General features: G+C 41.6%; 1 long non-coding RNA gene across 1 annotated transcript in view; it reads right to left on the bottom strand.

Moving 5' to 3' along the window:
- Positions 1-14,634, bottom strand: part of LOC143155683 (uncharacterized) — a 35,073-nt gene extending 20,439 nt beyond the window's left edge. The window contains exon 1 of the long non-coding RNA XR_012994455.1: positions 14,539-14,634. This is a non-coding gene — a long non-coding RNA (uncharacterized LOC143155683). The remainder of the gene's footprint in view (positions 1-14,538) is intronic.
- Positions 14,635-15,338: the final 704 nt, after the last annotated feature.

Genomic DNA, 15,338 nt, shown 5'->3' with positions numbered 1-15,338 from the left:
AAAATCTTGTTTTCAGTTTCTTTCTCTGTTTGAGGGCTTTCAGATCCATATCTCCAAGCAATGAGTCTTACCCACCTGTTTATAGAGGCATCTGAGGGCACAGGAAAGTGCTCTCACGTCTACCTCTCGACATTTTTTCACAGTGCAAAACAAACCAAGGTCCCAATAGTCAAGCATTAAGTATTTTATCCAGCCCTTAGAACATGGAATGAAAGAGTTTCAAATGTCCTAAGTCACCAGGCAAGAGAATTTTCTTTTCCTCTTCTGACCTAATGAATCCTGAATGCTTTTCTGCCTGACAGCAAGATCTTGGCTGGAAGAGTGGAAATTATCTTCTCTTCTCCCTCAACAAAACACACAATAAACTGGCAGCTGATGCACACTCCAGAGCACTGGGAATCAAATCTCTTCAGCAAGGGAGGAAACTGCACAAAACTTATATCTGATGGGAGCTGCTGCTATTCTTGGAAAAGAAAGAACTCCTCCAAGTCCAGACGTGTGATAAAAAAATCTGCTGCTGCTGTAATTCCCAATTTGGTAAAGCTCCAGTGGGAATTGCACAGCTCATCCACAGGGACACTGAAAAATACCTAACTTCAGAGACGTGCAAACCTGGCACTGCACTGCCCTATGCTATGGAAACTAAGCTAAAGTCTCTTATCAGTCCTGATTTGTATTGGTGGCAGATGAGGAAGAAACCGGGAGCTACAGTAGTGTCCACAGAATCACAAGGCAGTAGTACCACAGGAGCACTGCAATTATTTGATGGTACCACACAGCATTGCTACTTGAAATGAAGTAAAGTTACTAGTCTAGAAAAATAGTTTGTTCAATAAATAAAGTAAGGTAAGTAAATTCATTGGATGAATTCAGAGAAATCTGAGGTGATTTTGAAAATTTGTAACAATATACTGACTTTTTATCTTAAAACCATGCCTGCACTGGTGTATTCTCTATCTACCACATAGGCAAGCATAGTATATATTCCCATATGATTAACTATTCAAGTATTTGCTCTTGATTCAGTATTGATAGTATAGTATGAAATATATGATTACGTGCACATGTGGAAATTTCCTCTCACATTCTGCCACCCATGTAGTATATTTCACAACTTGTAAAGTCACACAGAACACATAGAAACCTAAAAATATACAAATTAACAGTATTTTCATTAAACCGTAGGGCTTACCATCTTACTAAAAACAAATATTTTCTGTACCTGAATTTTTATCTCAAGAACTAACACCTAACTTTCCTATGAATCACCGTTACATCTTTTTTTTTAAGACGGATCTATTTGCAAGCACAATAGCAGCTGAATGGTTTGAATTCCAAATGATGCTTGATATGGCAGCTTTTCACATATAAGTGCAGTCACTAAATCTACTTTGCAGTTAGAGCTCAACAGCAGTAGAGAAAGGTGATAGCTGTTTGAGAGAAGAATGAAGTGCTCTACCCATAGCAATGTCCTCAGCAGACTCACTTCAATACAGGTTCTCAGTATTTGACCCATGGCAGCCTAAACTGTAGATATGATCTTTCAAACTGTTATTCTGAAAAATGTAATTGTTATTCTGAAAAACATAACACCAAATATACCATGCTACCTTGCAATGACTAAGCCGACCCATATGTCACACACAGGTTTGTGTTATTCCATAACATTTAAGTGTGGGGAAATTCGTATGTGGAGTAAAGAAAACTGACTTTTGGGAAAACTCACTGGAACTCCAGGGGACAAAGACAGGGAAGTTCAGCACTGCCAGAGTTACAACCCAGGAATCATCTTATACACTTATGTTCTGTCATTCTGTAATATTATACCTGCAATATAACTTGAATTGCTAATTTTTTTTAATTTGTCTGGCAAGTTAATGAAATTACATATGAGCTGCCAAATGCTATGCACCAATATCCTTCAATGATGTGCATAATTTTGCTAGGTGAAGTTGTTGACCTATTAATAGTTGTCCACTACATTTCAGTTGAGGGGCATCTGAATGATGAGAGAGATTTTATATAGTCTCCACGCATAGATAGTAGGATTGTGGTGTGGTGGCCAGAATTTTAATGCAGTGATTTAGCATTGTTCAGCTGGTTGCCATTCCATGGTGAGTGCTATAATAAACCCAGACTGACTGTGCTGGTTTTGGCTGGGGTAGAATTAATTTTCTTCATAGTAGCTAGTATGGGGCTGTGTTTTGGATTTGTGCTGGAAACAGTGTTGATAACACAGGGATGTTTTAGTTACTGCTGAGCAGTGCTTACACACAGTCAAGGCCTTTTCTGCCTCTCACACCGCCCCACCAGCGAGTAGGCTGGGGGTGCACAAGGAGTTGGGAGGGGACACGGCTGAGACAGCTGACCCCCACTGACCAAAGGGATATCCCACACCATATGACGTCATGCTCAGCATATAAAGCTGGGGGAAAAAGAAGGAAGGCGGGGACATTCAGAGTGATGGCATTTGTCTTCCAAGTAACCGTTAGGCGTGATGGAGCCCTGTTTTCCTGGAGATGGCTGAACACCTGCCTGCTGAAGGGAAGGAGTGAATGAATTCCTTGTTTTGCTTTACTTGCATGCATGGCTTTTTCTTTACCTATTAAACTGTTCTTATCTCATCCCATGAGTTCTTTTACTTTTACCCTTCCGATTCTCTCCCTCATCCCACTGCGGGAGGAGTGAGCGAGCGGCTGTGTGGTGCTTAGTTGCTGGCTGGGGTTAAACCACGACACTGACAAAGGGTGGGAAGGAAAGCTAATTTTCCTGTGACGTCTTTTTCACAAAATGATTTATTTTAATGCTTATATTTGTTGTCACTATAAGCTTTAGAAACCTGTTGATGGCCAAATCCCTATGAGGTCAGTCATTTGAGATCTGAAGATAATTTTCTAGGATGCCAAGCTTATGTTTCCTCCAGAGGTGATTTCATTAGTGATGTCATGACATAAAGCATTTAAGACTGCTGCAACTAGTTAAATGTGTCATTGGTGGATGCTTTGAGACAAACACGGAGACAGACCCAAAGCAGCAGAGCTCACACATACATCTTCTACAGACGTCTGTTAGATTTCTAGCAGCCAGGCAGGAAGAGAGAAAGTTCTGTCATTTATTAAATAAAAAGGATAATGTAATTTTCACTAAATGTCAGACATACCTCAGGAAACAATCCTCTTATGGAGCCTATCCTTTTTTTGGTATGTTTATTCACCTCTCCAGTTACTAATCTGATTTGGTTTTTCATTAGATCTTCTCAATCTAACCTTGTTGATTGATATTAGAGCTGATTTAAGAAATTAAAAAGTGAGAGCAAATATAAGAAATGGAAAATAATCAAGGAAACTGCATCACATTTCATGATTTGTTAATTTTTGACAAATGACAAATCCACTCATTTAGAAACAATACTTTGATTATATTATATCAAGTTTTATTGATCCAGAATAAGTCTTTATAGCATAATAGAAAATTACCCACATGAACATTTGATAAAACTATTAATAACAACATAAGATTTCCACATAAGACTTCATGGTAACAAAAGAACTCATTTTGCTGTTGCTTGCTATTTCTACCGAGACCAAATTCTAATCTCAGGTAAACTGAAACTAACCACTATGGAGGGACTCTGTTTTGCCAGCAGAAACAATCCCCATTCACATTCATGAAGATGAAAATGGAATTGGGCCCTTTTTGGTTAAGATGCAATTAGAATGCAACAGAAAACCAGGAAGGTTAAAGGAAGAGGGATCCATCTCATGTGGTACATTGCTATTTGCATCCCTAGAAACCCAAGTTTCCCTCCACATATATTTCATTCTTTCTCTGTCTCCAACTGAAAGAGGCTTGAGTAGCTGGGTGGCTTGAGCAGCTGGATGCCTTTTCATACCTGTTGACAGCTCCTCAGTGACATTTAAGAATAAGTAGTGACACTGAAAACCCCAGAGCTTGTCTTGACTTTAACTGCAGCTGACTCTAGCTTCTTTATCTAAAACCAGTTTTGTAAAGCATCCTGCGACACTTATAATAATGAGGTCTCTTGCTATTCGTTAATGACTACTGTAAACTTTTAAAAAATCCAGTTTAAGTCCAATTATTTTGACAATTATTTCTTTCCTTAGCAAGAAAACTAAAGAATATTTGAAATAGAGCTAGGTGCTATATTTCTAATCATGTCTAATTTTAAAATACGTTTTTCTAGCTGTCTTTATTGACGTGTTATGTTACCAATTTTTCCCCTCTCACAAATGTCACTGTAGGAAACAAATTGTCAGCTTGTCACAGTGAATCAGAAACTTCCATCCTGTGTCCCTCACCTTGGACACAGCATCATGATAGCAACACACAGTCTGAATATTTTGTGGCCCTTTCTAAAATGGGAATTCCCACCACCATGAACACAAAGCCAAGGGCTAGATCCCCCAAAAGAGCTTACTCTCTATATGCCTTTTTTTTTTTTTTGGATGCTTCAAGCCATTAGTTTTGTTTCTGCTCATTTTCAGAAATATTCGCCTTCACCTAATGCCTGACCCTTATAGCACCTTGTTTTCTGCCTCAGGGGAAGCCCCATCGATACTTAATTGATGGCACCAGGCAACTCTGGTTTCTTCTATCGTTGGATTTCATGTCAGCCACAGCTGGACATGGCTCTTGCTGAGCCTGACCCTGAGCTGCCTGACCAGCCTTCCTGCAGGCAGGGTGCAGGCAGGGCTGCAGAGAGGCGCGGTGGGGAAGCCTCCTGGTGCAGCAGCACCCGCCATGCACCTGCACGGTTATGCTGCACCGCATTGGTTACTGCTGCGCATGGGACATGGCTGATGGTGCCTGGTCCTGACTGTCATTCCCACCGCCCTCCTAAGTGACGTGGCAGGCGAAGCACCGGGCTGTTCGCTGTTTGTAGCAGACGGCTCTGTTAACACAGCACTGGCGGGATGAGTTGGGTGGGTGGGTAGAGGCTGCCATGATTCTGTGACAGATAGAGGCCCCGAAGACTGAGATCAAAGGTTAAATGGCTTTTTGCTGCCACCTCTTGATAAACCAGAGGAAAAGGCAGCAGAAGCTGATAGAGTGTCTGGGCAACACCCACTAGGCCGGGGCAGGCATTTAGGGCTTGCTGATGAGGATGAATTTACCTTCTGGGTGGACAGAGCACTAACAAGTTGTCATGAGTGTTTGACGGATGAGCGTCAGAGCTGCACCAGGAGAGAGGTTCATTATAAATAAACCTCATCCTCGCTCCCCTAACTCAGAGCTGCGGGAGGCTTGGAGGGAAAAGTGGTTTCTACCTTTGAGGGAATGAGTAATCTGCTAATGGCACAATCTCTGTGTACTATGGAGAGAGCTTTCCACGGTAAAAACAGGCTGCAAATGCAGGCTCTGTCACCATAAGAGACGCTAGGTGTGGACCCTGGGGTGGTCCAGGATCAGTGGCTGAAGAGCTCCATATGGACCCCAAGTCCCTGGCAGATCTCAGTGATGGGGACATTTCTATGGCTAGACTATTCAATCAGCTCCCCATAATTTCACATCCCACATCTTCCCGCTGGTACCTATTTTGTTGGCTAGCTAATTCTTCTGTGTTCACACATATGGATCACGATCTGCAGAAAATATCCACCACAGAAGATCAAGCCGGTCTGTAGACCAGGCCTCAGAAGCAATTAAATCTAAATAAGCACACTTCCCTTTCCTTTTTCTTTTTGAAATTTATTGTGAAAAAATAGAAATGAAGATTTTAAAAATAAAAAATGTTAATTCTCAATTAAAGACTCCTGAAAACTGTTCTCATGAGCTCCAAGGCTGCCATAATTTCTGCTTAGCCAATGCTAAGCTCCTACTTCCCCAGGATGGGGAAAAAAATAAAAGCAGAATAAATTCAAATCAGCAGAAGACTTACTGAGAAATTCCTTTAAACAGGCATTGCATAAAATGCAGCTGTGGTCCCTGAACAGAACCCAGGATCCCTGCAGAATGCTCGGAGCCCTGCGATACCAAGTCACACTCCTCCTTGCTCTCTTTTCTGCTCCTTTGCCACTACCCAAATTAAGATATTGCCTGATGCTTTGGTACTCTCCTGGGTGAAGTGGGATTGAAGAGGCAACTGAATGAATCCTCATTAGCTGGTGGGTTCTGAAATATGTAAGTACTGCATAAAATAGGGTTTTCCTGGAAAGTTTTCCAGTGAGACCTTGAGTGAGATGGTGTGCCTCCATCATTAGGTGGCAGCTGAGTAAAGGGGGATTTTAGATTGAACTTTTGGCCTTAGATACCTCCATCCTACCTAAATACTTCTTTAGAGATGCAGGGTTTTTTATTGGATCTGACTCTCAGAGAGAAGGAGAGTGAAGTGGCAGGAGAGATTAGAAATAAATTAGCAGAACACCAAAGGGATTAAGATTGTGATAAACCTAAACTAGTAAAAAATCAATAGAGGAATTTCTGCTTTTTACTCCAATTATTTGTCCTTTACTTTTCTCTGGAAATCATTTCCCATTATTGAAGATTGCTTCAAAAGTTTAAAATATTTTTATCATTTTTATTCAGGTAACCATCAGCAGAATTAAAACTGCTAAAATTATAACAAGAAGAATCAATATATCCCAAGTTTTAAGACATGAAATAGGTATCATCACCAACATGCACACAGCAAATATATGTGTTTCATTTAGACTGATGTTCATGTATAACGTTTGGCATTATCTGGCAAACTGAGAAAGCAATGCAACACTATTGTGTCTGGTCCAAACCCATTAATATAAAGAAACACAGTCACAGTTTGAAAAATGAGAAACGAAACACTAAAATACCTGTTACACTGCTGCTGGTGGCCTAGGCATATCCCTGGCTGCTAATTGAACAACCTTTACAATTAAACATGGAAATTACCTTGTTAAGCCTATGAATGTCCTTGAGGATCTCCTTTTTAACAGAACTTTGTACCCTATCCAGGATAATAATATTGTTTATTTTAATGGATAGGAGAAAGTTTCAGTCCCCTTCTTTCCAAAAATGGCTAATGCAAATATAGTAAAGAGTAGTGCACACTTATTAAAGGAGAAGGCTGGAAAAGCCAAGCAGTTCCCCTCCCTTCCCTTAGTCACACATTTTACATGAAGTCAGTCAGTTTTACTTGTGTTAGAAAATTATCTCTCTTTCCCAGTTTTAAATTTTGTATGTTATGTCCACAATATTTCAATGTTGTGGCCTCAACTGTAGTGACTTTGAGTTGTCCTAGACCATTGAGTAAGACTCCTGGTTGCACAGGGGAGAGTTAGACCAATGGCTTTCTAGTATGAATTGCTTAATCCCTGCAGGACGCTTGGAGAAAAGAATCCTTTTGAACAGGAACATGATTCCTGTACATGTATTTAAAGCCATACTCTGATGCCCTGCTGTATCCTTTAGGAAATTCTAATTGTGTTTAGCTGTCATCTTAAGTTCTTATGTGATTTAATGATATGGGATAAGAAGATTATTCTGATAAGATATTAAGGGGAAATATCAACTCGATTTAATCCCGTGTTTCTGCATCAGCATCCTCAAATGACCTGTGCTGCTGAGCCACTGTACTTCCTAACAAGAACTAAGCCTTCTGTCATTGCTCCTGTAAAACTTCCAACTGGAAACACCAGTCCAAGAGCTGTATTTCAACTTACTCAACTGTGGCCTGAGACAGACAGGCAGATAAATACACAAATACAAAAGCTTTCATTAAGAACGAGACAAAAATCACACTAAGGGGTTAAAGATAAAAATGCTTTTTGACAGTGTACTGTCCAACTGTCCAACCTCATGACCCACAAGTCATGAACCAAATGAAGTTCTCATATTGATGACCAGAAAGTACATGCTTTCTTAGGTATGAATTACATTGTCTCCATATGGCTCCATGCACTACAAAATGTTGCTAAATTACTATTTAGCTGCTCCCCATTTTCTTCAACAGCCAACTAGAAAATGAGAGTCCTGTTGAATCTTGGGAAGTTATACAAGGCTAAAAAGAAGTCTAATAATGGAAGAACAAGCTAGACCTCCTTCCTTCTGCTCCTGATTGTCTAGATGGCCTTAGACAAATTACTTTATTGTAGGCCAAAATAATTTCTGTGTCAAAAATGAAAACTCTCCTTTTTTTGACTTTTGCTCATGTCATGCTATTAGATGACCAAATATAATTTCATAGGTTTATAAGCACTTGTTTACTGGATCAGATTAAAGCACAGGCTGGTGCTCTGTCTCTGCCAGCAGTTTCCTCCCCACATGCATTCCCAAACAACAGCTTCAGTTTAGGATAGACTATAAAAAGAAGGCAGTGAAATTTCCTTCAGGCTACATCTAAACTCCTGCAAACCTATGGGTTAAGGTGTTACTTCCTATCAATTCAAGAGACAACTAGCTGTGAAGATAAAAATACCCTATCAGGCTCCATTAATTAAGATCAATATGTGAAGAGGTAGCAGGTTTAGATGCAAATTCATACAAACTGTTGTCCATTTTTAGTTCTTATGTGCTAGATTATTCCAGTGTTGTCATGTTGCACAATAGCATGTTACAATGAAAAATGGACATAAAGTTTTGTCAAAACCTAATCTCACGGCAATTAAAATTTTAAGGACGATTGGATTTTTTTTTAGAACAGATAACCTGGCTCTCCCAATACCCCATAGCAATCTAAACATCACATAACCTGAGTAAATGGAAATATACTTTCTTGTTCAGTGCTTTGAGATTCGCTATTCCCCTTTTTCTCTTCAAATAACAGATGAGCTTCAGCATAAAAATGGAAGAGAAATTCATGAACCCTGTAAAAATGTGAATGAGAGAGAGGAGAGATGGACTTTTCTTTCAGGGTTCATCCAACATAGACTGGATTTTCTGCAGCAGGAATAGCCAAACAAGATGGAGCTATTCTGAGGACTTTTACATTATTATACTAATAATCTCACATTTAAAGACATGTTAGAGAATGCTAATATAGCCATTACTTTTCTATAGTAAAGAAGTTTAAAAGATAAGCTATTTTTCAAGAAGTTTTCCTCTGTTGAGTCCGATCCTTTGCCTACTAGGAGATTATGTGATCACAGTGGGAACTATGAAGTCACCGAGACTCAAAGAGGCCCCTGCTGAATGTGATTGTCCATCAGGAATTTATGGAACTCACTGGGACACAGACTAACTTTCCCTGGATCCAAAATACAAAAAAATAAGGAGTATGTAGCCTTGAACACTTTAACTCTGTGGAGTACAATGAAGACGCCTTTAAAAAATTTAAATAGTCAAATTTTTCAGTATGTGGAACAAATTAATATCCAATATCCCAGGAAATTTTAAATCTTTGGGACAAAAGTACACTGAAAACACAATCAAACATTTTGCCAGTACATGTTATAGCAGAAGGGACAATTACATAATGATGAATAATCCACTAATATTTTAAAAGACAGAATCAATAAATACAGGCATGACTGCAATTATCCTACTACCCTAAAAAAATCTCAGTATGAAGAGTTCACCAAACAGCAAAACTATGAGCAATATATAGAACTGTGGAATGCTATAGTCAGAAAACAATTCTTCCTTTCTAATTTTGCCGATTTAAAGAACTTTTCACCAAATCTGTATTTATTATGTAACTATCAATGTATCCCACTAAACATTAGTCTGATGTATGAGCCACCCTAACCTTAGTATTGCCTATTGGTGGTGCATGTTGACATGACTTCTTCACTGTTATATTGTTTCTCCTTCTTGTCTAGACCTTAGTATGAGTATGTATAGTCCCCTAGAAATCCTCTATTAATTTCAGTGAGACATTGCCACCTCATCCCAGAACAGATCCCAGTATAACACAGTAGCCAAAGCAAAGAAACCTGCATATGGGTTTGCATGCTCAGTGCATTAAAAACAACATAAGGCCTGCAACTAAGATTTGACTCAGCACGATGTTAAATTGGAATCCAAATGTGATTGCCCAGAAAATTCAGAAAATTTCATGCTTTAAATTAAAAAAATGTATCGGAGTTTTGTAAATTAATGCCTACAGATGCAAGATAATGCACAATTAAGTAATGCAGTCTAACATATGTCCTACATGCTTAGGTACAGTGGGGGGCAGCCATAGTATTAGAGCACCAATCTATGTATTGTAGACCATATGTCACATTTGTAGACCACTTGGAAGCTGCAGCTGGTGCAAAATGAAGTTCCTATTTGCTTAGCAGATCTGGCAGTAGGAGAATACCTTATGCTAGTGTTATTTTTACTGTATGTTCCCACAGTACAAATTCACGCTGTTGATGCTGATTGCTAAACCTGTATATGTTTTTGATGCTTGTTACCTGAAAAGCTCCTTTTTCTTCGTGGTGAATCTCTTGCAGTTCATCTTATGTCTACAGTATTGTCTCTGTTTTTCTTTATATCTTACCTCTCTTAATTTTAGGACAATTATGGTGCTAAAAATTTTCTTCACCCTGTTGCTACTCACTTTCGTTCTTCATAACAGTTTTTCAAATCTCTATTCTCAGCCCACCAAATTTTTAATAAAAAAAAATCACTACATTTTTCCAGGAAATGTTTCTCCGAGACCTGCTTTCTAGAATGCCATTAATTACTGGAAGATGAGGAAATATTGATGATTTATGCTTCTCAGTTATTAAGAGCTAGGTCCGAAGAAGTGTCACGCCTTATTTAAACAAATTGCTATATCCTACATCACTCTCTACAGCCAAGAAAAAAGGTCTTATTTTAGATCTTGATCCTCTCTATAATTCAATTTATTTGTCTATAGATATAATGTTTTTTGTCCTATGGGGCTATTTTTTTTCATTTTTCACTAGGTGATGTGTGACAGGCTTCCCCAATACACCGCCAAACACACTACACCGAAACTTCCTAATATGTGCAGGTCAGTAATTAATTTCTCCTACCAGTCTCCATCGGAGTACGCCCTGCGATCGATCAATTTTACTATGATACAGTATCAGAGCTATACAGGCTTGATTAATTACCCAGTTTTTCAAGGGTGTCATTTGCTGCTAGAGAGAAAGAAATGTTTCCTCCCCCAGCAAATCCCTCTCTCATACACAAAGCATTTAGTGGTTTCAATTTTAGAGGAAGAATGATGGGCTAGGGCGGTGACCGTGGTACACCTAACAGTACTTGTTCATCTTTCCTGAAGAGGCCAAGCTCCATCCTTAGCTTGTGCAATTCCACTGAATGTTTATATCTGTGTAGTTCATATCTGTTGACCTGCATCAAATGAATGTCTGGTTCATTCTCTAGTTCTCCTTCCCTGAATCTGATGCACACCTTTTAAAGCAGAGAATTCTTTTTCTTGTTTCAGAAAAATGGGATGATGCTGAAAACCTGTCAGAATTGTGTCTAACAACAATTTTTCATAGAAAATTCATTTCAGAAAGCTGCCAGTTTTTCATCCTGCCTCTATAGTAAGCAAACTACATAATCACATAATGATCAAGGACAACACCAAAACATATTCAAGACCATCTAAGGAACGTGCGCAAGTCCATGGGACCTGATGAGATCCATCCACGGGTCCTGAGGGAAGTGGCGAATGAAGTTGCTAAGCCACTGTCCATCGTATTTGATAAGTCATGGCAGTCCAGTGAAGTTCCCACTGACTGGAAAAGGGGAAAAATAATCCCCATTTTTAAAAAGGGAAAAAAGGAAGACCCGGGGAACTACAGGCCAGTCAGTCTCACCTCTGTGCCTGGGAAGATCATGGAACAGATCCTCCTGGAAGCTATGCTAAGGCACATGGAGGACAGGGAGGTGATTTGAGACAGCCAGCATGGCTTCACCAAGGGCAAGTCCTGCCTGACCAACCTAGTGGCCTTCTATGATGGAGTGACTGCATCAGTGGACAAGGGAAGAGCTATGGATGTCATCTATCTGGACCTCTGTAAGGCCTTTGACACGGTCCCCCACAACATCCTTCTCTCTAAATTGGAGAGGTATGGATTTGATGGGTGGACTGTCCAGTGGATGAGGAACTGGTTGGTTGGTCACATCCAGAGGGTAGTGGTCAATGGCTCAATGTCCAGATGGAGATTGGTGATGAGTGGCGTCCCGCAGGGGTCCGTACTGGGACCAGTACTGTTTAATATCTTCATCAATGACATAGACAGTGGGATCGAGTGCAAACCCTCAGCAAGTTTGCAGATGACACCAAGCTGAGTGGTGTGGTTGACACACCTGAAGGATGGGATGCCATCCAGAGGGACCTGGACAAGCTCAAGGAGGGGGCCCATGTGAACCTCATGAGGTTTAACAAGGCCAAGTGCAAGGTCCTGCACCTGGGTCAGGGCAACCCCTGGTATCAATACAGGCTGGGGGATGAAGGGATTGAGAACAGCCCTGCCGAGAAGAACTTGGGGGTACTGGTGGATGAAAAGCTGGACATGAGCCAGCAATGTGTGCTCGCAGCCCAGAAGGCCAATCGTATCCTGGGCTGCATCAAAAGAAGCGTGGCCAGCAGGTCAAGGGAGGTGATTCTGCCCCTCCACTCTGCTCTGGTGAGACCCTACCTGGAGTACTGCATCCAGCTCTGGAGCCCTCAGCACAGGAAAGACACGGACCTGTTGGAGCAGGTCCAGAAGAGGGTCACAAAAATGATCAGGGGGCTGGAACACCTCTCCTATGAAGACAGGCTGAGAAAGTTGGGGTTATTCAGCCTGGAGAGAAGGCTCCAAGGGAGATCTTATTGCAGCCTTTCAATACTTAAAGGGGGCTTGTAAGAAAGATGGCGGCAAACTTTTTAGCAGGGCCTGTTGTAATTACCAAGGAGTAATGGTTCTAAACTAAAAGAGGGTAGATTTAGACTAGATATAAGGAAGAAAGTTTTTACGCTGAGGGTGGTGAAGCACTGAAACAAGTTGCCCAGAGAGGTGGTAGATGCCCCATCCCTGGAAACATTCAAGGTCAGGCTGGATGGGGCTCTGAGCAACCTGCTCTAGTTGAAGATGTCCCTGCTCATTGCAGAGAGGGTTGGACTAGATGAGCTTTAAAGGGCCCTTCCAACCCAAACTATTCTATGATTCTACGATTCTATGATATTAAAGACACATTTTGACTCTCAAAGATGAAGTAGGGAATCTCAGGTTCTCCTGGTGTCCTTTCTCATATTCAAAACTGTTCCTTTAAAATTTTTAATACGTAGGAGGAAAACTTCTTTCACTTGTGGTGTTACTGTCATACCCCTGACAAGAAACCTACAGGATGTTCATTTATGCAAGCGTGCAGTATTCCTATCAGATCTGGTCTGTAAAGTACCGAGCTCAGTCGGTACTGCTCTTCTCAGACCAAAACCCTCTTGTCAAGATGGAGGTGCAAGCCCAGGGCTGACATTTCTGTGCATCCGTGGTCTCAAATGCAGCAAAGCCCTTACAGACATATTTAACTTTAGGCATTTGCTTAAGCTCCTCCTGTTTTTGGAAAGCATTGAAGCTTTCACTTTAGCACTTTGCTGAATCAGACTGTTGGTTAGGTGCCAGCTTTTGGCTGAGATGTTAAATTGAAACCCCTTCTGCCTGGTTTCTTTGACCAGCAGCTGGGAAAGAAGAACAGTCCATGTCATTAAAAAAAAAAAAAAAAAGAAGGTAATAGGATTTGGGAGGCATGTGCTTGCTATGGTGGCGTTTTTCTCTGGTGTTGGGTGGTTTTTTGGTAATAGTTCTGACAGGTTGAGTCATAGTTCTGACATATATGAAGTTCTGGCAGTAGTCATATAGTCAGTATTGTTCTGACATGTATTTGTATATATAAATAGTTCTGACATATATGAAGGGGTCTTTGCTGAGTGCATATAGTTACTGTTCGGCCTGTGCCTTTGCAGAAAGTAATTAGTTTTGAAGGTTTTCAGAAGCTTAAAGTAAAAAAAAAAAAAATCGCATGATGTTCTATTACATCATTTTACAAGTGCATCACTCTTTTGTTTCCTTTAACATGCGGCTTTCAACTTTCAAGAAAAGCACTCCCAGTGATTGACACCACAATTGTATGTCTGCCTTTTTAGCTAGAGAAAGATTCAGCTGTGTGCAGGGTGACTTTCACCACCCATTTAACACATTCTTACACTTTTCTGAAGCGTAGGAAGCAGCCAGGGAGGCCGCATTGTAGTCCTCGCTGGAATTTCACCCGAGGCGTTCACAGCTGCTGCTACCTCAAGCCCGACAGCTTACATCACCATGTCGGTCCCGCACAGCATCACGTAAGCGGGAGGTGCCGGCACCCCGAGACCCGAGCGGCGGCGGGGAGCTGCCGGGGGGCAGCCGCCGGGAGGGAGAGCTGCCCGGAGCGGGGGGGAGCCGCCGGGGCGGGGGGGAGCCGCCGAGGCGGGGGAGGGAGCCGCCGGGGCGGGGGGAGCCGCCGCGGGGGATCCGCCGCGCCCCGCCGCCCTGCGCCGCCTCTGCGGCTGTCTTCCGGCGCCCTCTGCAGGAGCCGGCGCGGAGCCGCACCGACGGCGCCTGCAAACGGGCTCCTCCGACAGCCGGGCGCCGGCAGGGGCTGCGGGTTAAGTACCTTGAGAATCCGGTGACTCGTAGGAACTCCACGCTCTTTCACAGGGACAGACATTCAGCTGCAGTGTAAGCCTGCCAGGATTTAGCAGTAGTCGGGCAAGAGGGCTCTTCTTCACGGCCTGAGAAAAAGATGAACTTACAGGGTGCTCTAAAAGTTTTAGAAGTGTTTCCCCAAGCGTCCATAGAATAGGTGATGCTGAATGCTTTTAGTAACTCAACTATTAAAAAAATTTCCCCTAGTTTACATCTCTCTCTGTTGACAGAATGCATTTCCTTCTTATTGGAAAGGCTCTACCTCTGTGCGTTCTTAGAAAGAATCAAGCGTGAATCTTACATAAAGTACAACTTGATTTATAAGGAACAGACCACATGTCTCTATGGCTGTGGAGTGTTACTTAGTGTGGAGTGTTACTCATAACCCAAACTTAGGTTTTGTATTGCAAAGCTGGTTTTTGCCCTGTTTGTACTAATGACAGGCAATATACTGTTATTATGGTATTGCTGCAGCTCTAAATGACAGTGACACCGACAATACTGAAATTAAAGGTGCCAATAGCACTACCGTATCCGCAACACTCTGTGGACTGCTCTGTCCCTCTTCACCTCACTCTCTCATGCTCCTACATCTTCTACTCCCTATTCCTCGTCTTAGAGTGAGGTGATGGTATCTAGAGGGCATCTCTAATAGTGGGAAAAGAGCGGGGAGGAAGAAAGATTAGGTTCCACCTCTGGTGAAACTTTTCTTCAGTAAATGCTGGATCAGATGTGGGGTAAAGGGGCATCATGGAGTCCCACAGGGTA

This window comes from Aptenodytes patagonicus, chromosome 1, assembly GCF_965638725.1.
Source record: "Aptenodytes patagonicus chromosome 1, bAptPat1.pri.cur, whole genome shotgun sequence".
Taxonomy (NCBI): domain Eukaryota; kingdom Metazoa; phylum Chordata; class Aves; order Sphenisciformes; family Spheniscidae; genus Aptenodytes; species Aptenodytes patagonicus.
The sequence above is the reverse complement of the archived record's forward strand: the minus strand, read 5'-3'. Positions and strand labels throughout refer to the sequence as shown.